The sequence below is a fragment of the Heterodontus francisci genome, unplaced genomic scaffold (assembly GCF_036365525.1).
Source record: "Heterodontus francisci isolate sHetFra1 unplaced genomic scaffold, sHetFra1.hap1 HAP1_SCAFFOLD_176, whole genome shotgun sequence".
Lineage (NCBI taxonomy): Eukaryota > Metazoa > Chordata > Chondrichthyes > Heterodontiformes > Heterodontidae > Heterodontus > Heterodontus francisci.
Window position 1 is genome coordinate 1,460,726 of NW_027141945.1, and position 12,275 is coordinate 1,473,000.

Below are 12,275 nucleotides of genomic sequence, written 5' to 3' on the forward strand. Positions count from 1 at the left end.
TACCATTCAGATATATCATTGACCTCACTTGTATTGTAAATACCATTCAGATTTCGCATTGACCTCACTTGTATTGTAAAAACCTTTCAGATATATCATTGACCTAACATTTACTGGAAATACCATTCAGATATATCATTGACCTCACTTGTATTGTAAATAAAATTCAGATGTATCATTGTCCTAACTTGTATTGTAAATATCATCCGGATATATCATTGACCTCACTTGTATTGCAAATACCATCCGGATATGTCATTGACCTCACTTGTATTATAAAAACCATTCAGATATATCATTGACCTCACATATACTGTAAATACCATCCAGATATATTATTGATCACACTTGTGCTGTAAATACCATCCAGATATATCATTGACCTCACATTTACTGTAATTACCAACCAGATATATCACTGACCACACTTGTATTGTAAATACCATCCGGATATATCATTGACCTCACTTGTATTGTAAATACCATCAACATATATCATTGAACTCACCTGCATAGTCAATACCATCCGGATATATCATTGACCTCACTTGTATTGTAAATACCATCCGGATATATCATTGAACTCACTTGTATTGTAAATACCATCCGGATATATCATTGACCTCACTTGCACTGTAAATGCCATCCGGATATATCATTGACCTCACTTGTATTGTAAATACCATCCGGATATATCATTGACCTCACTTGCATTGGAAATACCATCCGGATATATAATTGACCTCACTTGTATTGTAAATACCATCCGGATATATCATTGACCTCACTTGCACTGTAAATGCCATCCGGATATAACATTGACATCACTTGTATTGTAAATACCGTCTGGACATAACATTGACCTCACTTGTATTGTAAATACCATCCGGATATATCATTGACCTCACTTGTATTGTAAATACCATCCGGATATATGATTGACCTCACATTTACTGTAAATACAATCCAGATATATCATTGACCTCACTTGTATTGTAACTACCATCCGGACATATCGTTGACCTCACTTGTATTGTAAATACCATCCGGATATATCATTGACCTCACTTGTATTGTAAATACCATCCGGATATATCATTGACCTCACTTGTATTGTAACTACCATCCGGACATATCGTTGACCTCACTTGTATTGTAAATACCATCCGGATATATCATTGACCTCACTTGTATTGTAAATACCATCCGGATATATGATTGACCTCACATTTACTGTAAATACAATCCAGATATATCATTGACCTCACTTGTATTGTAAATATTATCCGGATATATCATTGACCTCACTTGTATTGTAAATAACATCCACATATATCATTGAACTCACCTTTATAGTCAATACCATCCGGATATATCTTTGAACTCACTTGCATAGTCAATACCAACCGGATATATCATTGACCTCACTTGTATTGCAAATACCATCCGGATATATAATTGACATCACTTGTATTGTAAATACCTTCCGGATATATCATTGACCTCACTTGCACTGTAAATGCCATCCGGATATATCATTGACCTCACTTGTATTGTAAATACCTTCCGGATGTATCATTGACCTCACTTGCACTGGAAATGCCATCCGGATATATCATTGACCTCACTTGTATTGTCAATACAATCCAGACATATCATTGACCTCACTTGTATTGTGAATACCATCCGGATATATCATTGAACTCAATTGTATTGTAAATACCATCCGGATATAACATTGACATCACTTGCACTGTAAATGCCATCCGGATATATCGTTGTCCTCACTTGTATTGTAAATACCATCCGGATATATCATTGACCTCAGTTGCCTTGTAAATACCATCCGGATATATCATTGACCTCACATTTACTGTAAATACAATCTAGATATATCATTGACCTCACTTGTTTTGTAAATACCTTTCCGATATATTCTTGACCTTACTTGTATTGTAAATACCATTCAGGTATATAATTGACCTCACTTGTATTGTAAATACCATCCGGAGAGATCATTGACCTCACTTGTATTGGAATTAACATCCGGATATATCATTGACCTCACTTGCATTGTAAATGCAACCCAGATAAATCATTGACCTCACTTGTGTTGAAAATATTATCTGGATCTATCATGTGCCTCACTTGTATTGTAAATACCATCCGGATATATCATTGGCCTCACTTGTCTTCTAAATACCATCCGTATATATCATTGAACTCACTTGTACTGTAAATACCATCCGGATATATCATTGACCTCACTTGTATTGTAAATACCATCCGGATAAATCATTGACCTCACTTGTTTTGTAAATACCATTTCGATATATCATTGACCTTACTTGCATTGTAAATACCATTCAGATATATCATTGATCTCACTTGTATTGTCAATAAAATTCAGATATATCATTGACCTCACATTTACTGTAAATACAATCCGGATGTATCATTGACCTCACTTGTATTGTAAATACCATTCAGATATATCATTGACCTCACTTGTATTGTAAATACCATCCGGACATATCTTTGACCACACCTGTATTGTAAATACCATTCAGATATATCATTGACCTCACTTGTATTGTCAATAACATTCAGATATATCATTGACCTCACTTGAATTGTAAATACCATCCGGATATATATTTGATCTCACTTGTATTGTAAGCACTATCAGGATACATCATTGACCTCACTTGCATTGTAGATACCATCCAGATATATCATTGAACTCACTTGTACTATAAATGCCATCCAGATATATCATTGAACTCACTTGTACATAAATAACATCCAGAAATATCATTCACCTCACTTCTACTGTAAATACCATCCAGATATATCATTGACCTCACTTGTACTGTAAATATAATCCAGATATATCATTGATCTCACTTGTATTGTAAATACCATCCGGATATATCATTGACCTCACTTGTATTGTAAATACCATTCCGATGTATCATGGACCTCACTTGTATTGTCAGTACAATCCAGATATAGCATTGACCTCTCTTATATTGTTAATACCTTCCGGATATATCATTGATCTCACTTGTATTGTGAATACCATCCGGATATATCATTGACCTCACTTGTATTGTAAATATCAACCGGATATATCATTGACCTCACTTGTTTTGTAAATACCATCCGGATGAATCATTGACTTCACTTGCATTGTAAATGCCATCCGGATATATCATTGACCTCACTTGTTTTGTAAATACCATCCGGATGAATCGTTGACTTCACTTGTATTGTCAATACCATCCGGATATATCATTGACCACACTAGTATTGTAAATTACATCCGGATAAAGCAATGACATCACTTGTACTGTAAATACCATTCGGATATATCATTGACCTCACATTTACTGTAAATACAATCCAGATATATCATTGACCTCACTTGTATTGTAAATACCTTTCAGATATATTATTGACCTTACTTGTATTGTAAATACCATTCAGATATATCATTGATCTCACTTGTATTGTCAATACCATTCAGATATATCATTGACCTCACATTTACTGTAAATACAATGCGGATGTATCATTGACCTCACTTGTATTGTAAATACCATTCAGATATATCATTGACCTCACTTGTATTGTAAATACCATTCAGATTTCGCATTGACCTCACTTGTATTGGAAAAACCATTCAGATATATCATTGACTTAACATTTACTGTAAATACCATTCAGATATATCATTGACCTCACTTGTATTGTAAATACCATTCAGATATATCATTGACCTTACTTGTATTGTCAATACCATCCAGATATGTCATTGACCTCACTTGTATTGTCAATGCCATTCAGATATATCATTGACCTCACATATACTGTAAATACCATCCAGATATATCATTGACCTCACTTGTATTGTAAATACCATCCAGATATATAATTGACCTCACATTTACTGTAATTACCAACCAGATATATCACTGACCACACTTGTATTGTAAATACCATTCAGATATATCATTGACCTCACTTGTATTGTCAATAACATTCAGATATATCATTGACCTCACTTGAATTGTAAATACCATCCGGATATATATTTGATCTCACTTGTATTGTAAGCACTATCAGGATACATCATTGACCTCACTTGCATTGTAGTTGCCATCCAGATATATCATTGAACTCACTTGTACTATAAATGCCATCCAGATATATCATTGAACTCACTTGTACATAAATAACATCCAGAAATATCATTCACCTCACTTCTACTGTAAATACCATCCAGATACATCATTAACCTCACTTGTATTGTAAATATAATCCAGATATATCATTGACCTCACTTGTACTGTAAATATAATCCAGATATATAATTGATCTCACTTGTATTGTAAATACCATCCGGATATATCATTGACCTCACTTGTATTGTAAATACCATTCCGATGTATCAGAGACCTCACTTGTATTGTCAGTACAATCCAGATATAGCATTGACCTCACTTATATTGTAAATACCATCCGGATATATCATTGATCTCACTTGTATTGTGAATACCATCCGGATATATCATTGACCTCACTTGTATTGTAAATACCAACCGGATATATCATTGACCTCACTTGTTTTGTAAATACCATCCGGATGAATCATTGACTTCACTTGCATTGTAAATGCCATCCGGATATATCATTGACCTCACTTGTATTGTCAATACCATCCGGATATATCATTGACCACACTTGTATTGTAAATTACATCCGGATATAGCATTGACCTCAGTTGTACTGTAAATACCCTCCGGATATATCATTGACCTCACATTTACTGTCAATACAATCCAGATATATCATTAACCAGACTTGTATTGTAAATACCATTCAGATATATTATTGACCTTACTTGTATTGTAAATACCATTCAGATATATCATTGACCTCACTTGTATTGTAAATACCATCCAGATATATCATTGTCCTCGTTGTATTGTAAATAACATTCAGATATATCATTGACCTCACTTGTATTGTACATACCATCTGGATATATATTTGATCTCACTTGTATTGCAAATACCATCAGGATACATCATTGACCTCACTTGCATTGTAAATACCATCCAGATATATCATTGAACTCACTTGTACTGTAAATGCCATCCAGATATATCATTGAACTCACTTGTACTGTAAATGCCATCCAGATATATCATTGAACTCACTTGTACTTAAATAACATCCAGAAATATCATTCACCTCACTTCTACTGTAAATACCATCCAGATATATCATTGAGCTCACTTGTATTGGAAATATAATCCAGATATATCATTGACCTCACTTGTATTGTCAATACCTTCTGGATATATCATTGACCTCACTTGTATTGTAATTACCACTCCGATGTATCATTGACCTCACTTGTATTGTAAATACAATTCAGATGTATCATTGACATCACTTGTATTGTAAATACCATTCCGATGTATCATTGACTTCACTTGTATTGTCAATGCAATCCAGATATATCATTGACCTCAATTGTATTGTCAATACCATCCGGATATATCATTGACCACACTTGTATTGTAAATTACATCCGGATATAGCAATGACCTCGCTTGTACTGTAAATGCAATCCGGATATATCATTGACCTCACTTGTATTGTAAATACCATTCCGATGTATCATTGACATCACTTGTATTGTAAATACAATTCAGGTGTATCATTGACCTCACTTGTATTGTCAATACAATCCAGATATATCATTGACCACAATTGTATTGTCAATACCATCCGGATATATCATTGACCATACTTGTATTGCACATTACATCCGGATAAAGCAATGACCTCACTTGTACTGTGAATACCATTCGGATATATCATTGAACTCACATTTACTGTAAATACAATCCAGATATATCATTGACCTCACTTGTATTGTAAATACCTTTCAGATATATTTTTGACCTTACTTGTATTGTAAATACCATTCAGATATATCATTGACCTCACTTGTATTGTCAATACCATTCAGATATATCATTGACCTCACATTTACTGTAAATACAATCCGGATGTATCATTGACCTCACTTGTATTGTAAATACCATTCAGATATATCATTGACCTCACTTGTATTGTAAATACCATTCAGATTTCGCATTGACCTCACTTGTATTGTAAAAACCATTCAGATATATCATTGACCTAACATTTACTGTAAATTCCATTCAGATATATCATTGACCTCACTTGTATTGTATATACCATTCAGATATATCATTGAACTCACCTTTATAGTCAATACCATCCGGATATATCTTTGAACTCACTTGCATAGTCAATACCAACCGGATATATCATTGACCTCACTTGTATTGCAAATACCATCCGGATATATAATTGACCTCACTTGCACTGGAAATGCCATCCGGATATATCATTGACCTCACTTGTATTGTCAATACAATCCAGACATATCATTGACCTCACTTGTATTGTAAATACCATCCGGATATAACATTGACCTCACTTGTATTGTAACTACCATCCGGACATATTATTGACCTCACTTGTATTGTAAATACCATCCGGATATATCTTTGAACTCAATTGTATTGTAAATACCATCCGGATATAACATTGACATCACTTGCATTGTAAATACCGTCTGGACATAACATTGACCTCACTTGTATTGTAAATACCATTCGGATATATCTTTGAACTCAATTGTATTGTAAATACCATCCGGATATAACATTGACATCACTTGTATTGTAAATACCGTCTGGACATATTATTGACCTCACTTGTATTGTAAATACCATCCGGATATATCTTTGAACTCAATTGTATTGTAAATACCATCCGGATATAACATTGACATCACTTGTATTGTAAATACCGTCTGGACATATCATTGACCTCACTTGTATTGTAAATACCATTCGGATATATCATTGACCTCACTTGCATTGTAAATACCATCCGGATATAACATTGACATCACTTGCACTGTAAATGCCATCCGGATATATCGTTGTCCTCACTTGTATTGTAAATACCATCCGGATATATCATTGACCTCAGTTGCCTTGTAAATACCATCCGGATATATCATTGACCTCACATTTACTGTAAATACAATCTAGATATATCATTGACCTCACTTGTTTTGTAAATACCTTTCCGATATATTCTTGACCTTACTTGTATTGTAAATACCATTCAGATATATAATTGACCTCACTTGTATTGTAAATACCATCCGGAGAGATCATTGACCTCACTTGTATTGGAATTAACATCCGGATATATCATTGACCTCACTTGTATTGTAAATGCAACCCAGATAAATCATTGACCTCACTTGTGTTGAAAATATTATCTGGATATATCATGTGCCTCACTTGTATTGTAAATACCATCCGGATATATCATTGGCCTCACTTGTCTTCTAAATACCATCCGTATATATCATTGAACTCACTTGTACTGTAAATACCATCCGGATATATCATTGACCTCACTTGTATTGTAAATACCATCCGGATATATCATTGACCTCACTTGTTTTGTAAATACCATTCCGATATATCATTGACCTTACTTGCATTGTAAATACCATTCAGATATATCATTGATCTCACTTGTATTGTCAATAAAATTCAGATATATCATTGACCTCACATTTACTGTAAATACAATCCGGATGTATCATTGACCTCACTTGTATTGTTAATACCATTCAGATATATCATTGACCTCACTTGTATTGTAAATACCATTCAGATTTCGCATTGACCTCACTTGTATTGTAAAAACCTTTCAGATATATCATTGACCAAACATTTACTGGAAATACCATTCAGATATATCATTGACCTCACTTGTATTGTAAATAAAATTCAGATGTATCATTGTCCTAACTTGTATTGTAAATATCATCCGGATATATCATTGACCTCACTTGTATTGCAAATACCATCCGGATATGTCATTGACCTCACTTGTATTATAAATACCATTCAGATATATCATTGACCTCACATATACTGCAAATACCATCCAGATATATTATTGATCACACTTGTGCTGTAAATACCATCCAGATATATCATTGACCTCACATTTACTGTAATTACCAACCAGATATATCACTGACCACACTTGTATTGTAAATATCATCCGGACATATCATTGCCCACACCTGTATTGTAAATACCATTCAGATATATCATTCACCTCACTTGTATTGTCAATAACATTCAGATATATCATTGACCTCACTTGAATTGTAAATACCATCCGGATATATATTTGATCTCACTTGTATTGTAAGCACTATCAGGATACATCATTGACCTCACTTGCATTGCAGATACCATCCAGATATGTCATTGAACTCACTTGTACTGTAAATGCCATCCAGATATATCATTGAACTCACTTGTACTTAAATAACATCCAGAAATATCATTCACCTCACTTCTACTGTAAATACCATCCAGATATATCATTGACCTCACTTGTATTGTAAATATAATCCAGATATATCATTGACCTCACTTGTATTGTAAATACCATCTGGATATATCATTGACCTCACTTGTATTGTAATTACCATTCCGATGTATCATTGACCTCACTTGTACTGTAAATGCCATCCAGATATATCATTGAACTCACTTGTACTTAAATAACATCCAGAAATATCATTCACCTCACTTCTACTGTAAATACCATCCAGATATATCATTGACCTCACTTGTATTGTAAATACAATCCAGATATATCATTGATCTCAATTGTATTGTCAATACCATCCGGATATATCACTGACCACACTTGTATTGTAAATTACATCCGGATATAGCAATGACCTCTCTTGTACTGTAAATACAATCCGGATATATCATTGACCTCACTTGTATTGTAAATTACATCCGGATATAGCAATGACCTCACTTGTATTGTAAATACCATCTGGATATATCATTGACCTCACTTGTATTGTAAATACCATTCCGATGTATCATTGACATCACTTGTATTGTAAATACAATTCAGGTGTATCATTGACCTCACTTGTATTGTCAATACAATCCAGATATATCATTGACCACAATTGTATTGTCAATACCATCCGGATATATCATTGACCATACCTGTATTGCAAATTACATCCGGATAAAGCAATGACCTCTCTTGTACTGTAAATACCATTCGGATATATCATTGACCTCACATTTACTGTAAATACAATCCAGATATATCATTGACCTCACTTGTATTGTAAATACCTTTCAGATATATTATTGACCTTACTTGTATTGTAAATACCATTCAGATATATCATTGACCTCACATTTACTGTAAATACAATCCGGATGTATCATTGACCTCACTTGTATTGTAAATACCATTCAGATATGTCATTGACCTCACTTGTATTGTAAATACCATTCAGATTTCGCATTGACCTCACTTGTATTGGAAAAACCATTCAGATATATCATTGACCTAACATTTACTGTAAATACCATTCAGATATATCATTGACCTCACTTGTATTGTAAATACCATTCAGATATATCATTGACCTCACTTGTATTGTAAATACCATCCAGATATATAATTGACCTCACATTTACTGTAATTACCAACCAGATATATCACTGACCACACTTGTATTGTAAATACCATCCGGACATATCATTGACCACACCTGTATTGTAAATACCATTCAGATATATCATTGACCTCACTTGTATTGTCAATAACATTCAGATATATCATTGACCTCACTTGAATTGTAAATACCATCCGGATATATATTTGATCTCACTTGTATTGTAAGCACTATCAGGATACATCATTGACCTCACTTGCATTGTAGATACCATCCAGATATATCATTGAACTCACTTATACTGTAAATACCATCCAGATATATCATTGAACTCACTTGTACTATAAATGCCATCCAGATATATCATTGAACTCACTTGTACATAAATAACATCCAGAAATATCATTCACCTCACTTCTACTGTAAATACCATCCAGATATATCATTAACCTCACTTGTATTGTAAATATTATCCAGATATATCATTGACCGCACTTGTACTGTAAATATAATCCAGATATATCATTGATCTCACTTGTATTGTAAATACCATCCGGATATATCATTGACCTCACTTGTATTGTAAATACCATTCCGATGTATCATGGACCTCACTTGTATTGTCAGTACAATCCAGATATAGCATTGACCTCTCTTATATTGTAAATACCTTCCGGATATATCATTGATCTCACTTGTATTGTGAATACCATCCGGATATATCATTGACCTCACTTGTATTGTAAATACCAACCGGATATATCATTGACCTCACTTGTTTTGTAAATACCATCCGGATGAATCATTGACTTCACTTGCATTGTAAATGCCATCCGGATATATCACTGACCTCACTTGTATTGTCAATACCATCCGGATATATCATTGACCACACTTGTATTGTAAATTACATCCGGATATAGCATTGACCTCAGTTGTACTGTAAATACCCTCCGGATATATCATTGACCTCACATTTACTGTCAATACAATCCAGATATATCATTAACCAGACTTGTATTGTAAATACCATTCAGATATATTATTGACCTTACTTGTATTGTAAATACCATTCAGATATATCATTGACCTCACTTGTATTGTAAATACCGTCCAGATATATCATTGTCCTCGTTGTATTGTCAATAACATTCAGATATATCATTGACCTCACTTGTATTGTAAATACCATCTGGATATATATTTGATCTCACTTGTATTGCAAATACCATCAGGATACATCATTGACCTCACTTGCATTGTAAATACCATCCAGATATATCATTGAACTCACTTGTACTGTAAATGCCATCCAGATATATCATTGAACTCACTTGTACTGTAAATGCCTCCAGATATATCATTGAACTCACTTGTACTTAAATAACATCCAGAAATATCATTCACCTCACTTCTACTGTAAATACCATCCAGATATATCATTGAGCTCTCTTGTATTGGAAATATAATCCAGATATATCATTGACCTCACTTGTATTGTCAATACCATCTGGATATATCATTGACCTCACTTGTATTGTAATTACCATTCCGATGTATCATTGACCTCACTTGAATTGTAAATACAATTCAGATGTATCATTGACATCACTTGTATTGTAAATACCATTCCGATGTATCATTGACTTCACTTGTATTGTCAATGCAATCCAGATATATCATTGACCTCAATTGTATTGTCAATACCATCCGGATATATCATTGACCACACTTGTATTGTAAATTACATCCGGATATAGCAATGACCTCTCTTGTACTGTAAATGCAATCCGGATATATCATTGACCTCACTTGTATTGTAAATACCATTCCGATGTATCATTGACATCACTTGTATTGTAAATACAATTCAGGTGTATCATTGACCTCACTTGTATTGTCAATACAATCCAGATATATCATTGACCACAATTGTATTGTCAATACCATCCGGATATATCATTGACCATACTTGTATTGCACATTACATCCGGATAAAGCAATGACCTCACTTGTACTGTGAATACCATTCGGATATATCATTGACCTCACATTTACTGTAAATACAATCCAGATATATCATTGACCTCACTTGTATTGTAAATACCTTTCAGATATATTTTTGACCTTACTTGTATTGTAAATACCATTCAGATATATCATTGACCTCACTTGTATTGTCAATACCATTCAGATATATCATTGACCTCACATTTACTGTAAATACAATCCGGATGTATCATTGACCTCACTTGTATTGTAAATACCATTCAGATATATCATTGACCTCACTTGTATTGTAAATACCATTCAGATTTCGCATTGACCTCACTTGTATTGTAAAAACCGTTCAGATATATCATTGACCTAACATTTACTGTAAATACCATTCAGATATATCATTGACCTCACTTGTATTGTAAATACCATTCAGATATATCATTGACCTTACTTGTATTGTAAATACCATCCAGATATGTCATTGACCTCACCTGTATTGTAAATACCATTCAGATATATCATTGACCTCACATATCCTGTAAATACCATCCAGATATATTATTGATCTCACTTGTGCTGTAAATACCATCCAGATATATCATTGACCTCACTTGTATTGTAAATACCG